The sequence below is a fragment of the Sapajus apella genome, unplaced genomic scaffold (genome assembly GCF_009761245.1).
Source record: "Sapajus apella isolate SASKATOON/1434 unplaced genomic scaffold, GSC_monkey_1.0 scaffold7, whole genome shotgun sequence".
NCBI lineage: Eukaryota > Metazoa > Chordata > Mammalia > Primates > Cebidae > Sapajus > Sapajus apella.
In genome coordinates, this window is record NW_022436947.1 from 17,714,412 (window position 1) to 17,742,162 (window position 27,751).

A 27,751-nucleotide genomic window follows, 5' to 3' on the forward strand; every position below is an offset into this window, starting at 1 on the left:
CTGGTACTTAACTAAAGAGTTTTGCACAGCAAAAGGAACAGTCAGCAGAGTAAACAGACAACCCACAGGGTGGGGAAAAAAATCATTACAATCTATGCATCTGACGGAGGACTAGTATCAAGAATCTACAACAAACTCAAACAAATTATCAAGAAAAAAACCCAAACAGTCTCATCAAAAAGTGGGCTAAAGACATGAATAGACAATTTTCAAGAGAAGATACAAATGGCCAACAAACATATGAAGAAATTCTCAACATCACTAAAGATTAGGGAAATGCAAACCAAAACTACAATGTGGTCCCACCTTACTCCTGGCAGAATGGCCATAATCAAAAAATAATAGATGTTAGCATGGATGCAGTGAACAAGGAACACTTCTGCACTGCTGGTGGAAATGTAAATTAGTACAACCACTGTGGAAAATAGTGTGAATATCCCTTAAAGAGCTAAAAGTAGAACTCCCATTTGATCCAGCAGTCCTACTACCGGATAGCTACCCAGAGGAAAAGAAGTCATTATATAAAAAAGATACTTGCACACACATGTTTATTTATAGCACTACAATTCACAATTGCAAAAACATGGAATCAACCCAAATGCCCCTCGATCAATAAGTGGATAAAGAAACTGTGATGTGTATACACACACACACACACACACACACACACACAATGGAATACTACTCAGTCATGAAAAGGAATGAATTAATAGCATTTGCAGCAACCTGAATGAGATTAGAGATTGTTATTCTAAGTGAAGTTAACTCAGGAATGGAAAACCAAACATCGTATGTTCTCACAAATGGGAGCTAAGCTATGGGGATGCAAAGGCATAAGAATGACACAATGGACTTTAAGGACTCAGGGGGAAAGTGTAGAAAGGGGGTGAAAAATAAGACTACAAACTGAGTTTAATGTATACTGTTCAGGTGATGGGTGCACTAAAATCTCACAAATTACAACTAAAGAACTTAAGTAACCAAACCCCACCTGTTCCCCAGTAACCTATGGAAATAAAAAAAATTTAAATAATAAACTATGTGATGTGCATCAAAAAACCTCAATAAACTAATGGTTGCTTGCTATGTATTTCTGTTGACACAGAAAAATGCATATTTGCATTTTATCTCGATCAAATTATTGGAGAATTTTCCAAATTATTGGAAAAAGTGGCTTTATCCTTTTGCACCTCTTTGGATACTGTGGCTTCAATGGGTCTTATTTGGTTTAGATTATCGCAGGATTCTATTTATATATATATTTTAAAGCTCCTAAAATCTACTTTGGAGCACTGTGGCCAATCACTGCCTCTAAGATACTTTTGAATTAAATTGAGGGCTTAAGTTAGAGGAAAGTGATTATTAAAACCTGTGATTTGTTTTCAGCAGTTGTAGAATTTATAAAATACCAGTTACAGGAATTGACTTTCTAAAATGAAAAAGCAAAAAAAAAAAAAAAATAGTTCATTCTGAAATAATAGAATCTTAAATGTAGTATATATTTTCAATATGTAATGATATTTGCCTGTAAATATTTAAAAGAGATTTCCTTTCAAATTTTCACTAATTAATAGTTGTCACTGATTTGCAGCTTTGATTTATTACAGTTGTTTGTGTAGACTATCATTTGTACAGAGTACTAGAGCTATGTTTGTATGTAAGTAATAGCATCTAATATGCTTGAAAGTTTTTTCTGATAGGTGAATTGCTAATTTATTACATCGTTAAAGTATTAATTTGCAGTGTCCTATGACTAGCTTTTGGAAAAGCATTCCATGTATCTAGTCATTGTCAAGTAAGCACAATGACAAGATTGCATCCTTCACCTCACCATTGATTTTTTGAGTGTTCATTGTTTAAAACTGTTAATTAGTAACACTTTGTGTACTCTACTATATAATCAAACATCACAAAATGTGGTGAATTTCATTCCTGTAGTGGTTCATTTGTTTCATCAATTCCCTTACCAAAGCAGTTGTCAGTGAAATCTGGAAATATATACACATCTATTATACACATGCTTTAGAACTGTTATTCAAATTTAGATATCTGATCCTTTTGCAATTTATCCTTGTGGGTAGTATGAATAATGGATTCAATTTAATCTTTTTCCATTTAGTTATTCATTTGTTTTATAGTTATTAAAGTTCCTTCCTCACCCATTTCAGATGACGCCTTTATCATATACTGTGATTTCATATGCATTTTGGTCTATATTCAGATATACTAAATTGGGTCATTGGTTTGTCTGTTTATGCACTAATCCCACACTATTTTATTTATAGAGACTTTATAGCACATTTTAAAATTTGGTCTTGTCATCCTTCCTCTCACTGCTTTTCTTTCATAAAACTTTTCATTTTATCTATTTTTATGAATAAGCCAACTAATCAGCTTGTAACTTAAGACAAACATGGTATTTTATTAGAATTATTTTAGGTTTACAAATTTCCTCAGTGAGAATGGACATCTTTATGATGTTGCATATTTTAAGGTATGAACCTGATGTGTGTTTCTGTTTACACAGATCTACTTTTGTGTGTGTGTGTGTGTGTGTGTGTGTGTGTTTTCAGGAATGTTTTATAAAAGTTTTACTCATGCAAGTTTTACACTTCTGACCTTAAGTTTATGTTTAGATATTTTATTTTTTGCAAAGTTGTAAATGTGTCCTGTTTTTCTATCTTACTAAATTTTGTTTGTGCACATAAAGGCTATGGATGTTTAGGTATTTTGTTTTTTGGAGAATTTTAGTAGTTTTTCCAATGGATTCTTTTGGATTTTAACTGACATTTAACTGTATTATCTGCAACTAGATGTTTTTTCTTTCTCCTTTCTAATTTCATGTTTTCATTATCTCTAATTTAATTACATAAGCTAGTGTTTCCAATCCAAAGTTAAATTGTAGTGAAAATAATAGATCCTTGTCTTATTTCAAATTTTGTTAGGAAAACCTGTAGTGATTTTCCATTATATAAAGATTCTGGCCATGGGGCTGAGGTATATACACATTTGCATGTGGTGTGAGTGTGTGTGTGTGTGTGTGTATGTGCATGTGTCTGCATTTTTAAAAGAAGTATCCATAATTCCTTCTTCTTGGCTTTAAAATAATTTAAGCAGGTTTAGCATTATTTGATCTTAAAAATCTCATAAAATTCCCTTGTCTATATGGGTCTGGTACTTTATAACCCGAGAGTTATTCGGTAATGTTTCTAATTATTTTGTGGAAAATTGTTTACTTAGACTTTTTATCTTGTTTGGGAATTTTGCTAACTCTTTTTTCCTTAGAAAATTACCAATTTCTACTAGAATTTCCATTTTAGTTGCATAGAATTATGGAAAGCTACCTAGTCCATTTGTTAGCCTTTTGTTTCTTAATCATACTTTCAGTGTATCTTTACTCTTAAAATTCATCTGAACTAACATTTTCTATTCAGTATGGCTGTCTTATGCAGTGCCTAACGTTTTATCTTTTCTTCTGATTATTTTGCTAGCTTATTTGCTTACATTTGATAATTTAATATTTTGAACTCATACCTTGCTGAACTTAATTGAAAGGGCAAAAATTAAAGAAATATTTCCTTTAGAAAATATTTTCTTTTGTGAGGCCCCAGAGTACCATCAGTCTGAGTCTATGTGGTTTACGTGGAGAGGCAGCATACAGATCCCTCTTCAAGAAAGAGCTTGTTGCCTAGCTATGTGGAGTATGCTAAACCAAGGGTCCCCAAACCCCGGAATATAGACTGATTGGCCTGTGGCCTGTTAGGAACTGGGCCACACAGCAGGAGGTGAGCAGACAGGCAAGTGAGAAGTGAGCGAAGCTTCCTATGTATTTACAGCTGCTCCCCATTGCTCCTGTTACCTCCTGAGCCCTGCCTCCTGTCACATCAGCAGCAGCATTAGATTCTCATAGGAGCAAGAACCCTATTGTGAACTGTACATGTGAGGGATGTAAGTTATGAGCTCCTTATGAGAATCTAACGCCTGATTATCTGTCACCATCTCTCATCACTGCCAGATGAGACCATCTGATTGCAGGAAAGCAAGCTCAGGGCTTCTATTGATTCTACATTATGATGACTTATATAATTATTTCATTATATATTACAATGTAATAATAATAGAAATAAAGTTCAAAATTAATGTAATGTGCTTAAATCATCCCAACCATTCCCCTCCACCCCTTGGTGCATAGAAAAACTGTCTTCCATGAAACCAGTCCCAAAAAGCCAGTAGCTGGGGTCTACCTCAGCTGCAAAGAGCCACTGCATTTGAGGTCATGAAACAGGTATAATGGCTTGACGATCTTGGCCCACCTCGGACATCCTGATTAGCGGTACTTGCTCCATATTTCTATATCTGTCTGCTTTTTTGGCTGGGGCTTTGTTGAGCCTGCATCATTATTCATCTTTTCCTTCTGCCTAGTCCTGCTCCCTCTTGCTTCTTTTTACAGGGTTTGATCACTAATAAACAACTGTGCCTCAATTTCTTACCTCAGTCCTGCTGAAGTGCCCAACCTGTAATACCCCACTTGAAAACAATTTATTGGCATAGGTCTTTCACAACCTTGTAATTAACTTACTTTTGAATCCCGGCCCAAATGTGGGCTAGTCTATGGTTAGAAATTCCAAGAGGAGACTATTACTATTTCATTTTTTCCCCACTCAGAACTATGGTGGACATAGAGAAGTTTTATTTTAAATACCCTTTAAGGTTTTTCCTTAAGTAGGCAGACTTTCCTCTAGCATTTACTTTCACTGAAAGTGTGACCCCTCTGTGAGGTGGGGGTGGGGGATCTCAGACTGCTTTCTTTCCACTGTGCGAAAACCCAAGGCCTAGTCACTGGCTCCTACACAGACTGACATTTAAACCCCAAAACAGTGGGATCTTGGCAAATTTCTCTATTTAGCTGAATTTAATGTTAGGAATTTTAAGTAGGCTAAAGGGAAAATGCTTCTCTCGTTAGATAACTTATCTTTGCTTCTGCCAGATGCCTGGAGGAACTCCTAATCAAGAGTACCATAAACTGGATTTTCACCTTGGGATATTAGGGTCTCACTGGAAACATGAATTCCAGCCCCAAGTCCACCGAAGTGTGAGCTTATGATTATGAATTCTCAGGATGCAGTCCCTCTCAGCTGACCACTATTACTGTCTTAGTCCACTTGCATTGTTCTAAAGGAATACATGAGACTGGATAATTTATAAAGAGGCCAGGTGTGGTGGCTCACGCCTGTAATCCCAGCACTTTGGGAGGCTGAGTTGGTGGATCACCTAAGATCAGGACTTTGAGATCAGCCTGGCCAACATGGTGAAACCCCGTCTCTACTAAAAATGCCAAAAATTAGGCAGGCATAGTGGCTGGTGCCTGTAAGCCCAGCTACTCAGGAGGCTGAGACAGGAGAATCACTTGAACCGAGGAGGTGAGGTTGCAATGAGACTCCGTCTCAAAAAAAGAAAAAAAAAGGTTTGTTTGGCTTATGATTCTGCAGGCTGTACAAGCATGGCACCAGCATCTGTTCCTGGTGAAACTTCAGGAAGCTTCCAATCATGGCAGAAGGCAAAGGGAAGGCTCGTGTATCGCATGGCAAGAGAGGGAGCAAAAGAGAGGGAGGAGGTGCCAAGTTCTTTTAAACAACCAGATCTCACATGAACTCAAAGAACTCATTACTGCGAGGATGGCACCACCATTTATGATGGATACATCCCCATGATCCAACAGCTCCTACCAGGCTTCATCTCCAACACTGGGAATTACATTTGAACATGAGACTTGGAGGGGTCAAACTTCCAAACTATATCACTAACCAGGCCGAGATACATTTTCTAGCCTGCTTCCTTTGGTGTTTATGTTGCCTTGATTTTTACCTTTATGTATTGTGCATGTTGACTTTCGGAGGCATCAGACTTACCTAGGTCTTTGGTCTATCTTTGGCTCTTTGATGGAAGGTCTTGATTTTGTCTTCTAACATAATTATGGTTCATTAAACAAAAGGCTCCTAGAGACTGACCCAAGTCCGCAAAGAAATTGCCAGCTTCAATGCATGCTCAGCTTTCTAGATTTTTGTTCTTTTAAGTGGCCTGTAGATTTTGAATTTTCTTAACTTTCTCATTGGCAAAGCTTTGACTTAAAAAGAGTATTTGTTATTTTTCCTAGCATTTCCATTTGTTTTGAACTGGAAGGGTTTTTGCCCTGTGGATATTCAGTCTTCCTTATTCTGGAAAATAGAAATGAATATCTCTATTTTCAGCTAATTTGGATTGAGTCATGAGCTCTGAAGAGAAGGCATTAAAGGGAATATGTTCTAAGATGCTGATAGATATTTGAAAATATATTGACCTAAGTGCCATCTCTTTTATTGGAGCAGTCTGCGGCTGATCAGCTATGCCAAAGGACATGCAAGGAGAAAAGCATTGGCCTGGATCCAAAAGGAGAGTTAAATGCAAATAAAGTTCTGAGAAAATGCTTAGAATTTTCTCAGGGGAAAGAAATCTAATCACTCACAACTGTGGGAGGTAGTTCATCTTCAGGGACTCCTGTCTCTACCACCTGTGGTATCATCACACTGACATTGATGGTGAGGGAAGGTAAATGCCAGTTAGAAGATGGCTGATTAGGAAAGAATTTTTCTTTCAGATGACACATCAGTATCTCAGAGCAAGACTCAATAGTTAGCACCGATCACAAAAGATCACAAAATATTGTGGTGATATTTTGTGGCTACTTCAACAGGAAACCTAGGAATAAAACAAGTTAAATCAAACCAGCCTTTTTTTCAGTGCATTAAAAAAATGGTTTTTTAAAAAACAATAGGCTCAGTAGGCTTAAAATATAAATTATTAACGTGAAAGGCTTAATAATAGTTAAAGGCATTCTTACTATACATAGGGCTTGGAGTGGAGCTGTTACTGTGTGTAAAATAATGAGTAGTTTATTTTGTGTATGCTATACTGATTTATATGATCTTCAAACACAGGTAATGGCAGCAGTTGGACAGAGTGTACTTTAAGAATTTTACATTATAAAAACAACAAACATTTCTTATGTTTCGCAAACATTCTCGCTCCTAGGACTCTGTTCTGAGTGAGCTCTGGGTTAACTGATGAGAACTGATCTTGGTCTGCTCTTTTTTCACTTTTTCCCATGATATTCTGCTTCTCGTTCCTCTTCCCATATGTCTCAGCAAATGCTGTAAGAGGCTTGATGGGCGATGTGTGTGTGATATCTTGCCTAAAATGAAAGTGTAACATATTCTGAGAAAAGCAACAGTAACCACACTTTGGGCATTAGCAAAGGTGACAGATGTTGCAAGGAAGGAGGACTGTATTTTCTGTGGCTACAGAACACCATTCCCTCAGGCCAACATTATGTTCCCTCCCAATGCACCATGTGTCCATAACCCCAAATCCTCCCTCTGTGACAGAATGAAAGAAGCACTGCTCCCTGCGGCTGTAATCACTCTGGCTGTAATTGCTCTTGTTATGATACACTCAGTGCCATCTACAATGTTTATCTTCCTGGTGGGTAAGAGCTTTCACCGCCATGTAGAGGTTCTGTTCTCTGCTGCTTCCAGAGTCTTGTGTTTACATGCCAAGTCCCCAATCTCCCACCCAAGATCACTGGGCCGAACAGGAAACAGGACTGGGTGATGCAGGTCCTGACTTGGCCTTGATACAAAATTTTCTGGGTTGAATCAACATCCATTGTTGCTGCTTTTATGGTGGGGGAAGGGATATGGGCTCGGGGAAGACATTGCTGACTAATTCAGAATCATTTTTCCACTGATTTGCTTGGAAGCATTTAAATTCTGTCCTATTTTTCTATTTTCATTTTCCATATACTTTTATTTTTTAATAAAAGCTAATTTATATTGTATTTTGAACTTCATCCATCTGGCCACACTTCCCTGGTCTGTCTTTGAAATGCAACTTAGATCTACCTTCCAGACAAGGCTTGCTGCCTCTTAGATCAGCTCCCTCCTTTTCTCCTGGCCACCATACCAGTAACAAGGCCCACCAGGTGAAGGACAGCCCTCCAGGCCCTCTTAGCAACACAGTCAGTTGTGAGTTTTGGGGACTTACATAAAGGTACATTCTGTCAAGCCCGCTTCTCTGAGCCTTTAGTCCTTTTCCATACGCCGCCGGTGCAGTTCCAGTATTGCTGTTCTTTTAATGGGAGCGAACACTTTTCCAAGCTGCTGTGAGCCTTCCCAGCAGCACATCAGAGTTCTTGCCAGGGCACGTGATTCTGTCTCACAGGAGAGTGCCCCTGTGTCGACAAACTGCTTTATTCTAAACACTTGCCCCAGCACCCAAGCATCACTCTCAGGCACAATTTCCTGGTTCCAGCCAGTGTACCTGGGGCTTGTACCTCCTTCAGAGTGAAATCTGAGTAAGGGAAACAGTACAGAGAGAAAGGAAGGGGGAGCTATGGCACAACGTGGTTTCAGAAACAGTCCAGTGTCAGCATGGTCCACTGGGAAATGTAAATTCCATCCCAGACATGATCCCATCTTAGACAAAGAAATGGGGCTTTAGTACCCCCGTCAAATCAATGATTGACTTTTGGCAATGAGGTAAGTGGAGACAAGACCGCTTCAGTTGTCCATGGGTATTCCTCCAGAGAAGGCTAATCATGCAAACTGTCCGCTGACGTACCCCAAGGCAACTAGGGTTTAGGATCATCAAGCAAACCAGTAAAAAGAATGGCAGAGGATCAGAGCATACCGCCAAGATGGTCTGTTAAGCCATTTATCAAAATGTTTCTTATAGGATGTTAATGCTCAGCTGAAATTATAATTTCCAAATCTTCACTGATATTTCAATCAGAATGTGTTACTACTTTCTTCCCATGCTTATAATGTGTTACTTATACCCTATTTTAAATAGATTTAAAGATTTTTAGTTACAGTTAGTTGTTAGTATAGCTCTATCCCATCCTAATTATAAATTCTCTATATGACCTTGCAGAGTTACACATGGCATTTAACAATTAAAAAAATATTTTTGATGACATGCATCAGAGTTAGGAAAAATCATGTAGCAAATCATTTTATAAAGAAAAAAATTGCCAATATGTCTCTGTGTAAATCTGAATCTCCATGTGTTGTATTTGTGGCTGTGTGTCTCAGCAAAGGTCCTTGGAATAAAATGGTTACATACGTATACAACTGTAACAAACTCAAACGGGTATGCTTTCTACCTGAGAGACAGTTAATGATAATGTCTTCAGGGAGACCTGTGGTCATGTTCTAGAGGAAATCTTGGAAGAGGGATTAATGAGAATAAACATGGAAATAAATCGTACTAAGGTAAACTTTAGTTTTTGTTTTTCTCAGTCCTTATTAACAGATGCCCCAAACTTGGCCTTCACTGAAAAACAAATTTGTGAGCCCATAAAGATCTTTTCAAATATATTCAGCTAAATCAAAGCATCTCTAAGCTAGTTTGGTAAAACAAACAAACAAACAAAAAACAAAAAAACACATGCCACCAAATAATAGCAGTCGAGTAGAAAATGAACAAGCCAAAACAATGCTTTGGCAAGAAAACTATCAACAGTGGAAAGAAGCCATTTCAGGTGTTAAAAGGCAGATGGGATGGCACGTGAATTAAACCAATTAAATTGGTAATATAAACCTTCCTTAAGGCGTGAATTAAACACTTTTAGTAGTTCTTTTTTAAAAATAGTTGGTTGCCTTTGCAATCTAGTTTAAAATTATTTCTCATACACATGTCCTACCTTGGAGGCTCAATTCATTATTCAGACCGAGACACTGAGGTAGAATTAGTAGGTAACTTACCAAAAAACCCGAAGAGTGGAACAATGATCAGGGCCCAAGGCTCTAAGGGATAGTTTGTTTTTTGTGTGCTGCACCGGACTATCTCCCTGATGTGACTCCATCACCTGCCACAATTTTCCAGTCAGTCTCTGAGTCTTGAACAATGTAGTTTGGAATTGGGTCATATCCTTCAGCATCAAAGAAAAACCAAAAGAAGGGCCTATGGGCTACAGTATATCTCCTGTGCCAAGTCCAGTGTACTTTTTAGGCAAGCAATAGTCATCAAATAAATACATACAAGCACTTCTTACTTTTATGATAATATGCATGTTATGCATGGTTGCCATACTGATAAACATTTTGTTTTACTACGTTTTTTAAGTTTCTAATTTAAATTATTTAAAATAGATAAATATTAGGAGATGGGGATTATCAAAGATTGGAATACTAGCTTAAGATGCTTTGAGTTAGTTGAGTGCATGTGAAAAGATCTTTGCAGGCTCACAAATAGTGTTTTCAGGGAAGGCTAAGTTTGGGATAGCTGTTAAAAAGGGATTAGGAGAATAAAAATTAAAATTTTAGATAGAGTTCACATTTTATCATGTTTAGATCTTTAAGCTAAAGCTAGGTATACTTTCAGATCTGCTATAACCTGAGAACTCTCAGATAACTCCTTGAGGCTTATCATTCCAGGTCCACAAACACCAGCTTTTCGCTCTTTCAGGAGAATCCACTTTCCCCATATTGTTCACATTTAGACAGAACTAAACTTCCACATATCATGAACATTTGGAGGAAAAAACTATACCATTGAGGCAAGATTCATGTATTTCTCATTTCCTGGCATAGAGTTAAATCATGTCATAATCATTTTCACTCCTTCCCTATCATTACTCCCATTTTATAAAAAGGCATTTTCTTCCATCTTCCATTGTTACCCACAGTTTAGTGAATACATAAGGTGCTACCAGTACATTTACAAACATCCGTTAGAAATAAATCCTTCACTTGGCTGGCACGGTGACTCACACCTATAATCCCAGCACTTTAGGAGGCTAAGGCAGGCAGATCACTTGAGGCCAGGAGTTCGAGACCAGCCCGGCCAACATGGTGAAAACCCCATCTCTACCAAAAAGTACAAAGGTAACTGGGCATGGTGGTGCATGCCTGTAATCCCAGCTACTTGGGCAGCTAAGGCATGAAAATCGCTTGAACCGGGAGGTGGAGGTTGCAGTGAGTTGAGATTGTGTCACTGCATTCCAGCCTGGACAACAGACCAAGACTCTCTCTTTCAAAAAAAAAAAAGAAAGAAAGAAAAAAAGAAAAAGAAAAAAATAAAACAAATCCTTCATAATATCCTGTAAATTTGATGTTAATACCCAATTTTACAGATGAAAAGAATCAGGTTTAATGAAGTTTACAAGCAAGTGGCAAAGGTAGAACAACAGGAATCTTTATTTTTCTATATAACCATATTCTTTCCAGTAATATTCCATGCAGATGTATTAGATCCTAAATTATAAGTTTATGCTTATTTTGATAGTCTAATTCTACCTTTCAGCTTCAGAACAGTCTGGTTTTTCTCTTTAGTCTCTGGGAGAAGGTTCTTTTCTGTATGGCTGGAGTGGAGTGGTGCAATATCGGCTCACCACAACCACTGCCTCCTGGGTCCCAGTTCAAGCAATTCTCCTGCCTCAACCTCCCGAGTAGCTGGGATCACAGGCACACGCCACCATGCCCAGCTAATTTTTGTATTTTCAGTAGAGATGGAGTTTCACCATGTTGGCCAGTCTGGTATTGAACTCCTGACCTCATGATCTGTCCTCCTCAGCCTCCCAAGGTGCTGGGATTACAGGTGTGAGCCACCATGCCTGGCCTCATACTTGACTCTTAATTGACACATATATTCTAGAATAGAGTAAGTGCTGAGTTTCAAATTCTCTGCAGCAACTCCTTCCTCCAACTCTTACAGGGAATTTGACATGTGCAAGACATGTGAATGTCCAATTTTGAATTCAAGAATTAGGCAGACTTACCCACCGTTTTCCTAGCAGTGGATTGGGCAGACTTCTCCTTTTCCTCCTCCTCCCAACACAAGGCTAGGGTTCCACATGCATGTCCTCTACAGCATGGAGGACAGAAGAGAACATGTGTGTTCTGAGAGGAGGTGTGTATCAGTAAACCTGCATGAGGGTAGAGTGAATTAAGGCTAGAGGAGGGCAAGTACTTGAGCTTGTTTTACACATCTAGGGAGGGGAGGAAGCTTTCCTCCAATTATAATGCTAATGTAAGAACTGCAATGCAATTGCCTATATCTCTATTTCAAGCATTTCTCTCTGAGACTGCCACTTCCTCTCTGACCAGTTCGCTGCCTTTGGTATTTTCACTTTAACAATCTTTTGATCCCATCAGGACCTAGAATCCACTGATACTATGACCTTGTCACTATCTCTCTTGGCCTTCTCTACTCCTCTCTATTGTCTCAACTGAAATTCCATAGTCAATCATATAATTACACCTTTAGATAATCTCTCAAATCCCTTGCTTCTGTCCCACTTTATTGTGCTGATTGTCTTAAAAAGAAAATATCATAAAAATGTATTCCAGGTCATCTTAGCGGGAAAGTAGTAAAATAAATCCATAAGTAATGTGTGCATGCAAATACTTATAAAAAGTATGACCAATAACTCACAAAAATGGAGGAAAAGTCACCTGGTGGGTGACTTTGCCACCTAAAAATCTTTGGGTCCCTCTTTTTCTAAAATGTGTCAGAATACTTTAGAGTGCTGCCATGGTTTGAATGTCTTCTCCAAAACTCATGCTGAAATTTAATTTCCACTGTGACTATATTGGGAAGATGAGACCTTTAAGAGGTATTTAGGTTGCAAGAGCTCCACCCTCAAGAATAGACATGCCATTATCTCAGGAGTGGGTTCATAGTTGAACGAGTGGGTTTGCCCTGTCTTGCATGCTGTCCATTTCTCTCTCTCCTTCCCTCCCTCTCTTTCTCTTTATCTTCTGCTCTTCAGCCATGTGATACTTTTCTTTTTTTTTTTTTTTTTTTTTTTTTTTTTTTTTTTTTTTTTTTTTTGAGACGTAGTTTCACTCATGTTACCCAGGCTGGAGTGCAATGGCGCGATCTCGGCTCACTGCAACCTCCGCCTCCTGGGTTCAGGCAATTCTCCTGCCTCAGCCTCCTGAGTAGCTGGGATTACAGGCACGCGCCACCATGCCCAGCTAATTTTTTGTATTTTTAGTGGAGACGGGGTTTCACCATGTTGACCAGGATGGTCTCGATCTCTTGACCTCGTGATCCACCCGCCTCGGCCTCCCAAAGTGCTGGGATTACAGGCTTGAGCCACCGCGCCCGGCCATGTGATACTTTTCACTGTGTTACGGTGCAGCAAGAAAGCCCTTTCCAGATGCCACTGTTTTGATACTGAAGTTCCCAGCCTTCAGAACTACAGGCCAGTACATTTTGGTTTGTTCTAAATTATCCAGTCTTAGGTATTCCATTATAGCAGCACAAAACAGACTAAGACAATGATATAGGAGACAGTTCTGATATAGCTCCTGTCTTCCATTGGCCTCCGCCTGGCCATTCTTACTCACTTCTCCCTATTGTCCAGCCACACGGACCTAAGCTCACTTCCAATAATGGTCTGCTTTCCTGGGTATATCTTTTTGCCTGGAATGGCTCTTGTCACCTGTTTTGCCTGATCAACTTCTACTCATCTTTCTGGCTTAGTTTGGAAATCATCTGATACATGGAGCTTTCCTTGACCTCCCTCTCTCCTTACGCCATGTCTGGGCCCCTGGGTGTCGTTTTCATGGGACTCCATAGCATTCTTGTTACTTCTCTCAGAGCTGTCCTTACATTGTAATATAATTGTCTCAATTGTTTGTTTCTTCAAACTTTTTAAGGGCAGGGACTGCATTTTATTCATTTACAAATTCTTTTTTTATATCTTATGTGCCTAGTAAAATGCTTGGTGTCCAGAGTATATTTAATGTCCTTTGAATAAGTAAATTAACTGATAAATGAAAACATGAATTATTTTGCTAAAAGTAATATATTTGTTTTGGGCTGAAGAGAGTGGAATCAAGATGTGCACCCAATACTCTGTTTTTGTTGGAAATTTTAGTCTTTATCTTCTCCCTGTCACAAACTGATATGAGAGGGTAGATAAATTAACGTCTTAAAGGACTCAGGGCTTTTAAAATACAAGTCCAGCTTATGTCTTTATTACTCACTAAAAACTAATCTGTTAAGCCTGAGTTATTGATGAAAGCACACGTTCTAGAATGATGCTTCTAAGGAAGATTTAACCAAGTCAAAGACCATAGTCATGGCATTTCTCAGAGCATCTAAGAAGTTTAAAGTATTAACTTTGACGTTCAGGCACAGAGACATAAGAGAATACCAAGCCCTTTTGAAACGTTAGTGGTTTGGTGGGCAAAACTGTTGATTGCAGTTTCTAGATTGACATACATTTGTCATCAGATCACTTTAGGGTTGCCAGCCCCAATGTATCTGTGTACCCTAAAGGCTGTGGACCACCATAGTGATGGTCTATGAAGACGGTCTTCATTAACTTCTTAACATTCTAGTTCAATTGTGATTAGTACTAATTCTGTCTTTTGACTGTCATTGTTGCTGTTAATAGCAATATTTCGATGACAAAAAGTTTGATATTTTTGTTAAGGATTTTAACTAGATGTAGAGACATTGATTTCAACACTAAATCTATTCTCTTGTCTCTATACTATCAGCATTTTGATAAATTTGTAGATATATATCCATATATAGCCTTAATAAGTTTAAAATATGTTCCTAATCTCTAACAATACTTAATGCAAACCAAATTAATAGGTGAGCCAATATACAGAGGAGCATTTTAAATCTCACTTATTTTGGTGATATTATTATTCTTATTATACGGAAACGTTTATACTTTTTAGAATAAGCTCTTATTCCTTCCACTTTTTAAATAGGATTTCCATGGAGTTAAGTTAGTTTTAAATCTAGTCTCCATTATTTCAAAAAGGCTGACTAACCAAAATGGTGTAAAATTGTCTTTTCAATTTAATGACATTTAAAAATCATTCTGTCCATAAATACAGCTCTATAAAATTTTTAAATAAAATGTTTTCTGTAAGAGTTTTCTCAAAAAGTTTAAAGGATATTAAATAAAAAGAAGGCATTATAAGTACAAAAAATATATTGTGAGATGATTAACACTTGAATGTAGTACTTTCTTTTTACTGAACATTTTCATAAAAGTGGTTTTGGCTAATTATGATGTCTGTATATATAACTTCTTAGAACCATGGTACAGCACTAACTGTTAGTGTTTTAGTCTCAAATACAGTTGTTGAAATGATGTTTGCAGTTTTCCTTTGTTTAAAAAATTTGGCAGGCTGCAGTGGCAGCCTGTAATCCCAACACTTTGGGAGGCTGAGGTGGGCAGATCACCTGAGGTTGGGAGTTTGAGACCAGCCTGGCCAACATGGAGAAACCCTGTCTCTATTAAAAATACAAAAAGCCTGGCGTGGTGGCACATGCCTGTAATCCCAGCTACTCAGGAGACTGAGGTAGGAGAATCACTTGAACCCTGGAGGCAGAGGTTGCAGTGAGCCAAGATGATGCCACTGTACTCCAGCCTGGGCAACAAGAGTGAAACTCTGTCTCAAAAAAAAGAAAAAGAAAAATAAATTTACCCTAGACATATATGTATCAACTTTGGTAATAGCTAACTGAGCACAATTGCTAGTTTATTTGCAGCTCTTTATGGAAACATTAGCCTTCATTTAAGAGCAGGCATACAGCAAAGCAACAGTGGAATGTGTCTCTCTGACTACCTTTAATGCAGAATTCTCATACATTCTTAGTTCATTGCCACTTGGCAGTTTGTTTTTCATTTTTTTTTTTTTAGGTTTGGAAGACCATTCTTTTTAGTGATCAGAGATATCCTTCTGAACTGTGATGTTTTGTCTTTTTTTTAATTTTTTTTTTAAGGTATTGAAAGTTTATGCAGCAAAGCAAAGAGATTTCATAAGGCATCTTGCAATATTTTAATCAATTATTTCTCTTCCCATTCCAATGGGTTTTAAAAAAATAATTTTAGAGTTCAATTGTAAAAATTATGCTTGACTGACAAATGAAATCTCATGTAATGAGCTTGTGGCTGAGGGAAAATAAGTATTAAAATTTCATTCTGATTTTTTTTTTGTAATTTATATCCAAACTCATCTTCCAGGATATTTCTTATACACAACACAAACTATAAAAATGACACATTGAATATTTCCAGAAGACACATCATTCCAAATATTCATGAGTTCACTAAAATTTTTATGCATTTCATTCTTACCAAAGCCAGGACTTAATGTTAAGGCTTGACAAAAGAAGACAAGTCTTACTTCTGGGTGAATGAAGGCAAAAACATTAATTCTGAAAGTTGAAAAATATATTGTGACAATATAATAAACTCTTATAGTTGACATCTTCACATAGATCTAATGGATCACATACTCGGAGGACTGTCTATATTAAGGAAAACAGGTACTGGCCTGGTAGATTCCATCTTGGATTGTTGACACACGAATTGTCATTTCAATGGAGGCACTCAGAATATTCCTTTTTGTTGGTTTGTGCTTAAATAAAGCATTTGGTATGACTGCAATTCAGTGCACTTTTTTAGGCTTAGTGGTTGGGGACCAGTAGATTTCCTGAGACTTTTGGCTCTTTGGCCAATAAGCACCAGTGTTTTGGCAAAGAGGATGTGCATATGTTGCCACCAACTCCTCAAATGTTTATCTGTTGGTAAGCAGACATGAAGGTTCCCACATCTGTTGTGTCTCTGACTCGGTCCTCCTCATTCACGTCATTACTCCTCTAGATCACTGACTGACACAGCATCAATGCAGAGCTCTGAATGTCTCTCGTTGCTTGTTGGAAATTGAAAGCTAAATCTCTGTTTGCTTCATTAAGGCAACAGCTCTCCTCTATGGAGGGCGTATCACCTCATAACTGGAGCTTTACCTGTTTAAGTGTCTTATAAATAAGATAAATGAGAATGTCAGGAAGTGGGGTGGGGAACATATGTGTGAATATGCTTGTAGAAGAGAAACTCAGAGGATGTTTAAGGTTTTTCTCACTTTCCATATCCTAAACATATATATTAATAATATATGCATGCTATGTTGAATTTCTTCCCACTATGTGCTGGTTACTTACATTCTTTTATGTTCCTTCATAACCCTATGAAACAGATGATATTACTATGGATAAGAAAGCTAAGGCTTAGGAGGTTAAGTAACTTGCCAAGGTGACGTGGCTGTTAAGCAATAAAGCCATATTGGCTTCCATCCAGTCACTGCAGAGGTTGGCTCTGAACTGTTCTACAGAGAGGCTACAAATCTAGACTGTGTGATTGAAAGTACACCCCTGGGGCTGTGCAAATGGTAGCCCTTCCACTCTGCTCTACTGCATTGGGCAAAGGGAAGAGTAGACTTAAACCTATGGCTCAGTTTGTTCTCTATTGAATGACTTTTGTCTGTAAATAGTATCCATTATGCATGCTGTAAGATCCTTGAAGGAACGGCAGCACTGGGAAAGAGAAGACAATTTCACACCGTTGTCATTCCTGTTTAGTGGAGACAGTTTATTGCAAGTCTGGCTTTTATAGGGCAATGCCAGATTGATTTATAGTCTTTTCTGTAAGAGAATGAAAGGAAGAGAAATTTTATTTAAAATGGAAAGATTCTTAAAGTCTATGGGAAATGAATGGGGTTTTCAAAAAGGTTAAAAATGTTCTCCTTTGACATTTTCTGCTATGTTGATATTTTCTGTGGTGTCTGGTGGGGGGGACCTTTTCTGTTTTGCTTTATGTTTGTCTCAAACCAAGCCCTTTGTTTAAAATATTTCTCTTTTTTTCTTTTACCCCCAACGTTTGTTATAGTTTCAGGGGTAGATGCGCAAGTTTGTTAAAAGGGAATGTTCTTTCCTATTTTTTAAGAGCATGTCTCCTAAGAAAGTATCAAGTTGTTCTTTAAGGTTAAAATAGAGTTGTTGGAATGATGTTTGCAGTTTTTCCTTGTTTAAAAAATTTATCCTAGACATATATGTATCCCAGAAGAGAAATGAAGGTTTCTCTGTATGGTTTTTTAGTTGTTTTCTTCCTGTTTTCATGTATTTTAAGTCTTTAGCTTCTGAAAGGAAACACAATTATATGAAGACAGAAGCCATGTTTATGCAAGATATGCAATTTTGTCTTTATGCCAGACACTCAATTTTTATATGCATAAATGGATAATCTAGGCCAAAACTCTTCTTTGACTAAAGAAATATCAACATAGTATTTCACTAAGAAGCACAAATGAAAGGTCCGAAACTGAGACTTCAAGGCTAATATTCTACATTCTGGCGGGTTTCTAAATTAGTAGTCATGAGGACCCAATTGTGTGTATAATTGCCTGACTGCATAATTTTTTGGTTTAAGGGCCACAGAATTACAAAAATTGAACTATTAGCTGGTTTTAGCCTCCCCATGAAGTAAAGCCCACATATTTTGATATATTTTGTGTTCTTTTTTAAATGACATTTTACATATTACAATAAAGAAATTATCCTGTGCAATCTTCCCCTTTTGTATGTGCCCCCTTAGCACCTGTTTTAGTTTCCTAGGGCTGTCCAAACAACGTATTAAAGACAAGGTGGCTTCAAATAAAAAACATTTATTTTCTCATAGTTCAGAAGGCAAGCAGTCCATTGAAATGTTATTTGGGTTGATTCCTATTGGAAGCTTTCAGAGAGAACCTGTTCTTCTACTCTTTTCATTTCTGGTGGTTGCTAGCAATCCTTGATGTTCCTTGGCTTGTAGACCCATCACTCCAATCTCTGCCTGTGTCTTCACATGGCCTTCTCTCCTGTGAGTGCCATTGTCCAGATTTCTCTCTTATGAGCACACCAGTTAATCAGATTAGGGCCCACCATAACCCAATATGACCTCGTTTTAACTTGATTATATCTGCAAATACCCTATTTCCAAACAAGGTCACATTCACATGTACTGGGGTTAGGACAGCAACGTATCTTTTTAGGTGACACACTGGTACTCAAAGTGATACATTGGAAGTAAAGTTTTATACTAAGACAAAGCCCATGGTTGAATGGACAATCAATGAAATGCTATTTATGCATTAGTTCCATTACTGCAAACCTTAAACAACTATTCAAAATACTGTTTTCTCTAGAATACTGGCTTGAAAGATTCAGTGACAGATTGGCACATGAAAATCTCATGGATAATATGATGATTTCATATTATTGATATTTGTTGTAATAAGACTTAAAAAACTGGTGGTTTTAGTGGTCTAAGTAGTTGGTAAACACTAAGAAAATGAGTCGGATGTACTCTGTGGCCAGAGGATTCTGAACTCAGAACTTCCCATTCCCCAAGTTTGCTTGAAGAAATTTAAGGCTGGTTCACGAAGCTACAGCAGAGGAAACAGACTGAAGTAGGGGTAGGGCCCGAGGGTTGGCATTGAGGACACCAGTGACATTACTCTTAGGTAAGGGCAGCTCTGCTCTGCTATCTTATCCAGCTACTGATGTGCTGAAATGCTTGGGTGAAGACTTCTATGTATCCTCAGCCAACATCCAAGTGCCCTGAGGAATATGGGGATCTACATGAGAAACAGAAGCCTACATATTAGGGTCTGTCTCTTGGCAGCAGAGAAAGTAGAACCGAGGGGAGGATTCCATTGCTGTAAAGGCTCTGCCAATAAAGGGTAATGTGGAAGATGCCCTGCAAACAGCTCACTAAGGAAGCATGAAGAGTTCTCCAACCAGGACCCCCATGTTATTGGCAAATACTCATGGTCATATATTGAGAAGCTGTTGAGAAACCATTACTTGCTTAATGAAGGGAAACATCTATGAATTTTTCAACACTATCAATTAAGACTTTCTTATCATCTGCACTGGCTTATATACCTATACATTAAGGAATTGAGAGCTATTTGCTAAGCTCTCCAGTGGAGAAATTTTCCCCGGGTATCCCAGGGGAGTATTGAGCAAAGGAGTGTTTCACTCAAATGAAGTGGGCCAGGTCTTTTGTGCCAAGGACAAATCACCTGAATGTTATTCTATGGTATGCAAAATTTCACATAGATTTTTAATATATACTTTTTTATGGGGGATAAAAGTCCGTAAGCTTTCTTTGATATTTAAATATCTTCATGGCATAAAAACATACACATAAAAGTATCTAATTCATGAGAATGTGTGGTCTGACCCTTACCTACCCCTACTTTTCTGACCTTTTTTTCAGTCTCCTTTGAGTTCAGTGAACTCTTATTCCCCATGGGCTCCTTCTCATACTTCAAACCTTAAACTTCATTTTTTTGGACTTTCTAATCTAAAACAGATTCTCTCCTTCCTGATTATTCTCTGCTCAGTTCTCCATTAGTTTCTTTTAAAACACTTGTCAAAGCATATACGTAGTTGATTTTTATTCTATCTCCCAAAGGCAAGAGTCTTTGTCTATTTTATTTGCTTCCAAATTTCACATGCCTAGCACAGTCCCCATACATAAAAGTTATTCAGGAAATACTTGTATACCAAATACATGGATAAACATTCTCTAATATGCAGTAGATTTATAGAATCATAATCCTAAAAGACATTTCTAGATACTCAGTTTTTTAGCAACATTAGCAATTATTTATCCTGATGAAATCAGTGACTGTACCTATAATTTCAGCTTAATTTACCTTTGCAAAAGACATGGTTTCTTGAATTTTTTTCCAATCCAGATATTAGCAAGCAGTGAAGCAAACACTAAACTTAAATGAAAATTAGGGAATATTTTCTTCAACATAATACAACTTGCAAAACATAAGTGAGCCCCAAAATATTGTTATTAATGTCTGCATTTCCAAGCATGTAGAAACATGATGTATTCTGTTGCTGCTTTATGTAATAACCTCAAATCTAATGGGAATTGATTCACAAAACAGTACACTCAGAAAAAGGCAGTCAAGAAAGACTGACCTCATGCTCAATTTATTTGGTTGCTAAGTCTTTCTGTGCCTTTCTTCCTTCTTTCCTTTCCTCCTTTCTTTCTAAACCTACCCACATTAGCCTGACTTTAAACACTTTTGAATTTCCAGTTAGTCAGATAGGATATGTGAATCTGTATCTTTGTACTTACCCGAATTCATTGTTTTTCTTCTTCTTTAGCAGCTTTTTTTCAGGAAAATATTAACCATGAAACAATTGACCATTCATTCAGGGCAATTCTGATACTCAAGACAGCTGTCACTGATGTAATGGCATTTTAACTGAAGCAACAGAAAGCTTGCTTTAGACAGATTATTATTCCTTCATATAAGAATAAATTGTAACTGCACCTCAGAAAAGACTGTTAAAGCTTGATTACCCAAGAAATATTTCACAAAAATGATTTTTTCTCCAGTCCATTGCTTTAGGAAATGTCCTAATTTTTCAGTCAAAGGTGCCTCAATTGATTGCACAATTTGCTTAGATTATAGCTATACCTGTAGACATCTGAGTTCAATAAAATATTATTCTAGGCTGGGCACAGTAGCTGTGTTAGGCTGTTCCCACACTGCTATGAAGAACTGCCCGAGACTGGATGATTGATAAAAGAATGAGGTTTAATTGACTGACAGTTCCACATGGCGGGGAGGCCTCAGGAAACTTACAATCATGGCGGAATGGGAAGCAAACAGATACTTCTTCACATGTCAGTAGGAGAGACAAGTGCCAAGCAAAGAGGGACAAGCCCCTTTTAAGACCATCAGATCTCATGAGAAGTCACTCAGTATTATGAGAACAACAGCATGGGAGTAACTGTTCCCCTGAGTCAATTAACTCTCTCCAGGTCCCTCCCATGACACTTTGGGATTATGGGAACTACAATACAAGATGAGAGTTGGGTGGAGACACAACCAAACCATATCATTCTGTCCCTGGCCCCTCCCAAATCTTATGTCTTCACATTTTAAAACACAATCATGCCTTCCCAACAGTCCCCCAAAGGCTTAACTCATTTCAGCATTAACTCAAAAGTCCAAATCCAAAGTCTTACCTGAGACAAAGCAAGTCTCTTCCACCTATGAGCCTGTAAAATCAAAAGCAAGTTAGTTACTTAATAGATACAGTGGATGTACAGCATTGTGTAAATGTTTCCATTCCAAATGGGAGAAATCAGCTAAAACAAAGGGGCTACAGACCCTATGCAAGTCTGAAATACAGTGAGGCAGTCAAATCTTAAAGCTCCAAAATGATCTCTTTTGATTTTATGTTTCACATTCAGATCACACTGAGGCAAGGGGTGGGCTCCTACAGCCTTGGGAATCTTTCCCCCTGTGGCTTTGCAGGATGCAGCCTCCTTCTGGTTTCCTTCACTGGCTGGCATTGAGTGTCTGTGACTTTTCCAGGTACATGGTGCAAGCTGACAGTGGATCTACTGTTCTGGAGTCTGGAGGATGGTGGCCCTCTTCTTTAGGCAGTGCCCCAGTGGGGACTCTGTGTTGGGGCTCTAACTCCACATTTTCCTTCCATACTGCCCTAGCATAGGTTATTCATGAGGGCTCTGCCCCTGCAGAAAACTTCTGCCCTGACATACAGGCATTTCCATATATCCTCTAAAATCTAGGCAGAGATTCCCAAACCTCAATTCTTGACTACTGTGCTCCTGCAAAACCAACGCCACATGTAAACTGCTAAGGCTTGGGGCTTGCACCCTCTGAAGCAATGGCCTGATCTATAAGTTGGCTTCTTTTAGCCACAGCTAGGACACAGGGCACCAAATCTTGAGATTGCACAAAGCAGCAAGGCCTTGGGGCCAGCCCATAAAATCATTTTTTTCCTCATAGGCCTCCAGGCCTGTGATAGGACGGACTGCTGTGAAAACCCTCTAACATGTCCTGGAGACATTTTCCCCATTGCCTTTGTGATTAACATTTGGCTCCTCATTACTTATGTAAATTTCTGTAGCCAGCTTGAATTTCTCCTCAGAAAATGGGTTTTTCCTTTCTATCACATCATCAGGCTGCAAATTTTCTGAACTTTTATGCTCTGCTTCCCTGTTAAGCGTAAGTTCAAATTCCAAACCATATATTTGTGAATATATAAAACTGAATGCTTTTAGCAGCACCTAAGTTATACCTTGAACACTTTGTGGGTTAGAAATTTCTTCCACCAGAGACCCTAAATCATCTCTCTCAAGTTCCACAGCTCTCTAGGGTGGGGGCAAAATGCTGCCAATCTCGTTGCTAAGACTTAGCAAGAGTGACCTTTACTCCAGTTCCCAAGAAGTTTCTCATCTCCATTTGAAATTACTTCAACCTAGACATCATTGTCCATATCACTATCAGCATTTTGGTCAAAGCCATTTAACAGGTCTCTAGGAAGTTCCAAACTTTCCCACATCTTCCTGTCTTCTTCTGAATCATCCACACTGTTCCAAACTCTGCTTGTTATCGAGTTCCAAAGCCACTTCCACACTTTTAGGTATTCTTATAGCAGCATCTTGCTCTCTGCAGTACTAATATACTGTATTAGTTTGTTCTAATACTGCTGTGAAGAACTGCCCAAGACTGGGTAATTTATAGAGGAAAGAGGTTTAATTGACTCACAGTTCCACATGACTGGGGAGGCCTCAGGAACTCACAATCATGGCAGAAGGGGAAGCAAACATGTCTTCCTTTACATGGCAACAGGAGAGAAAGGTGCCAAGCAAAGAGGGAAAAATTCCTTTTAAAACCATCAGATCTCATGAGAACTCAGTATCACTAGAAGAGCAGTATGGGGTAACCATCCCCATGATTCAATTACCCCTCACTGGATTCCTCCCATGACATGTGGAGATTATGGGAACTACAATTCAAGATAAGATTTGGGTGGGGACACAGCTAAATCATATCTGTGCACTTGTAAGCCCAGCACTTTGGGAGGCCACGGCGGGAGGTTCAGTTAAGCCCAGGACTTCAAGGCTGCATTGAGCTATGATTATTTCTGCAGTGTAGCCTGGGTGATGGAACAAGATCTTGTCTGTCTCTCTTGTCTTTGTGTCTATGTCTCTCTGTCTCTTTCTCTCTATAAATATATATGTGTGTGTGTATAACATATATACATAAATGTATTATTTTAGAGCTAAGTTTATATTTATCTCTGACTGATTCTTCTATAGACAATGCAAAGAACTACATTTAAAAAATTATAAATAACATTCTTTTTCTGAAAAAACCACTACATGATCACTGTAGAAAATACTAAATATGTCAATAAACAAAACCAAAGAATTAAAGCGTGCACTAATAAAACTGTGATGAACATCCTTTCAATGAAATACATTTAGCCATTTTGAATTTTCTTTTTAAATTTTTTAAATTGACAATTAAAAGTTACATATATTTATGGTGTACAACATGTTTTGCTATTTGTATACATTGTGGAATGGCTGAATAAAACTATTCAATATATGCATTACCTCACATATTTATCATTTTGTTGTTGTGATAACACTTAGTCTACTCTCTTAGCAATTGTTAGGTATACAATATGCTGTTATTAACTGTGTTCCCCATAATGTACAGTAGATTTCTTGAAATTATTTCTTCTGTGTAACTGAAATTTTGTATCCTCCGATCACCTCCACAATACACCCACTCCCTAGCTTTGGTAGCCACCATTCTGCTCTCTGTTTCTAGGAGTTGCATTATTTCTCTAGAATAAATTTCTAGTGTGTAGAGATTTTCATATTATACATGTTTAAAACTATATATTGATAGTTGCTTATTATGAATGAACCAAATGTCACTTTTCTTTGTAACAGTCTAAGATATTGGGATAAAGAATAAAGCCAAACCAACGGAAAGAGCTAGAAAGGGTAACTTATTCCAAAGTATATTAACCAGGGAAAAAAGTCCAACTCAGTCCTTTAAAGCATGTTAACTTAATTACAATTATGTTCAAGCTCCATAAGGACAAAGATTTCTGTTCACTACTTAATTATCTGCTCCCAGAGCAGAACCTGCCATATAATAATACTGAAAAATCATTTGTTGAATGTTGGATGAAGTAATCAAGAAAGTATAATAAAACTATGGTTTGTATGCAGTTTAGAGCTCATTTTGGCACTATAATCTAAATAACTAGAACTTTTTCATTTGTATCTTTTATGTTTGAAACCCACAGATACTTACTTTTGGTTAACATGTGAGGAAACCAGGGCCTATATGTATTAATCTCTCTGGCTTTTCTTGCACTAATAGTCCAGCAAAATTAAGAATAGAATTGACCCACACAAATGAGAGATAAGTCATAAATCAACTGATATTTACTAGCTAAAGAGATTTAAAATTGGGACCTATATTTTATATATGACTTACTAGAAAATGATTCTTGAAACAAAGTGATTTTAAAAGGTGGAAAAACTGCACTGAAGCTCTATGTATAGCATTGCATCTGGGTCTGATTATTGTGTACTCTGAGTTATGTTGCCAATTTAACTTCATTCTCATTTAGATTCTTTATCTAGTAGCCTCTGGGCTTATTTATATTTTCTGTTTAGGTTAAATAAAGATAATTAAAAAATATTTCCCCATGCTCAACTTGAAAATAAATGTTAATCACTCATTTTCATAATGGAAGATGCCATTTTGAGATTTTTTGAACCAAAATGTAGTTTAACTATTTGGTTAAGTGTCAGTTTTAATTTTTTTCTCTCATCTGGAAAGGTCCCAGTAATTCTGCATACTGCATGGTACTCCTATGCTCTTTTTCCAGCAAGAGTAGGCAAAGCAAAACAAGCAAAACAAAAAACAACGACAAAAATCTAGCAGCTGACAAGTGCCCCCAGCCACTGATAGCTGCTCCAAGGGGAACTTTTCCAGCTTCCTTTTGGAAAACTCTAGTTTTTCTGTAATATTGCACACTGTCTTAAAGTTTATCATTATCACTATTCTTCAGTCCAATAGAGTTTATCTGTCATTATTCTTCAGTCCAATAAAACTTTAGTTAAAATCAGGCAACCTGATTAAAATCAGACAGGAGTAAACTGCCAATTTTGAGTTTAAATGTAGTCAAATATTACTGATCTTGATTGCAGAGTTTTTTGGTACTCCCTTAATTTCACACACAAGGCAGGTAGGTGCCTCCCTCACCTCTAGTCATGGCCCCCACTGCTCTCCTACCCAGAGAACAACAATTATATATCCTCTGAGGTCTCTGATAGACTAGTGTTGAAGCCTCAGCTAAACATCACTCTATTTCTCTTCTTAACTCCCAGTTTAATTTTTTTTTTAATTTAAATTTCAGTACATATGCATGTCATGAAAAGCCAGTAAACAAAAAAGAATTACTGACCCTATTTCTTTGCTGCTTCTTAACTGCAGAAATCCTGTAGGTTAATTATACACTGATTGTTTAAGAAACTCAGAAGTTTAATGTTAGAAGTGAATGTTTGCCTTCTCCCTTAAGACAGAAAAAATGAAAGTTGATGTCCATCCTCAGGTCCAAGACACTTCCCACGTACACCTTCAATCTCTACATTGGTCTAAGTTGAAGGACTTGTGATCCTAATAGAGACTTACAGCTCAAAAACGAGTACAATGAGAGCTCTGGGTGAATTAGGCCTGGGACAAGCTGCTATCTTAAACAGAATTCTGATTTTTTTTTAAGTCTGTGCACTGAAAGGGAGTCTAAACAATAAAAGGCTATCTTGGCATAAGTGGTTCCAGTTAGTGGCTTGCTTATTCTTTAAAGCTGACCATTGCTATTGTGGAAATGGAAGAAATATAACTCCCAAGTTGACATGGCATAGGAATGGTAGAATACCTAACCTAAAACGTCGTGGTAGGCTAAAATTGGAAGTTCATTGCATACAGTTGTAAATACATTTAAAAGGTTCCAAGATGGCTGAATAGGAACAGCTCTGGAGTACAGTTCCTAGTAAGAACAATGTAGAGGGTGCGTGATTACCACATTTCCAAATGAGTTATTACTGCCAACAGACCAGGAGATTCCTGGGCTGGAAAGTGCCACAAGTTTCCAGCATGGCTGTTTGAGCCATGGCACAGTGGGTCTCCACACAAAAACTCACACAAATCTGGGCGGCTGTTTCAACTGGTGCCTGGAACACCTGAGAGATAGAGCCTCCCATTCAACTGAAAAAAAGGGGGCTGAAACAGGGAGCCAGGTGATCTGGCTCAGTGGGTCCCACCCCCGCAAAGACCAGCAATCCAAAATGCTCTGGATTGAGAGTTTTTCAGAAAGCTCAGCTGGACCTGGGTTGGTCCAGCTCTGTGGGGGGAAGGATGTCTGCCATTACTGGAGCAGTCTACCACTACCAAGGCAGTCTGCCATTACCGAGGTAGACTTCCATTACAGAGGCAGTTCTAACTATACCTCTGTAAAGAAAATCACAAGGAAGTTCACACAGTAGCTGGGCAGAGCCCATGGCAGCTCAGAAACACCTCAGCAGGCAGACTGTGACTAGGCTTCCTCCTTGTTGGGCAGGGCATCTCTGAAAAAGACAGTAGACTGTCAGGAACTTACAAATAAAGCCTCACTTTCCCAGGACAGAGCACCTGGGAAAAAACGTGGTTATGAGTTCCGCTGCAGCAGACTTAAATGTACCTGCCCAGCAGCTCTGAACGGAACAACAGAGCTCGCAGCTCAGCACTTGAGCTACTGTAAAGGACAGACTGTCTCCTCAAGCAGCTCCCTGAGCCCCATGTATCCAAAGACACACTTCATAAAGGAGAGCTCAGGCTGACATCTGGTGGGTATCCTTCTGGGATGAAGGTAATAGAAGAAGAAACTGGCAGCAACCCTTACTGTTCTACAGCCACTGCAGGTGAGCCCCAGGCAAGCAGGGTCTGGAGTGGACCTCCAGCAGTCCTGCAGCAGAGAGGCTTGACTGTTAGAAGGGGCG

The 27,751-nt window shown here is 38.2% G+C and overlaps 1 long non-coding RNA gene across 1 annotated transcript; it reads right to left on the reverse strand.

The window, feature by feature from the left end:
* Positions 1-3,952: 3,952 nt before the first annotated feature.
* On the reverse strand, positions 3,953-23,309 carry LOC116550250. The gene is made up of 3 exons (XR_004268299.1): positions 23,213-23,309; positions 21,683-21,685; positions 3,953-3,963 (listed from the first exon to the last, which is right to left on the reverse strand). It is a non-coding gene; the product is annotated as an uncharacterized LOC116550250 (long non-coding RNA).
* Positions 23,310-27,751: the final 4,442 nt, after the last annotated feature.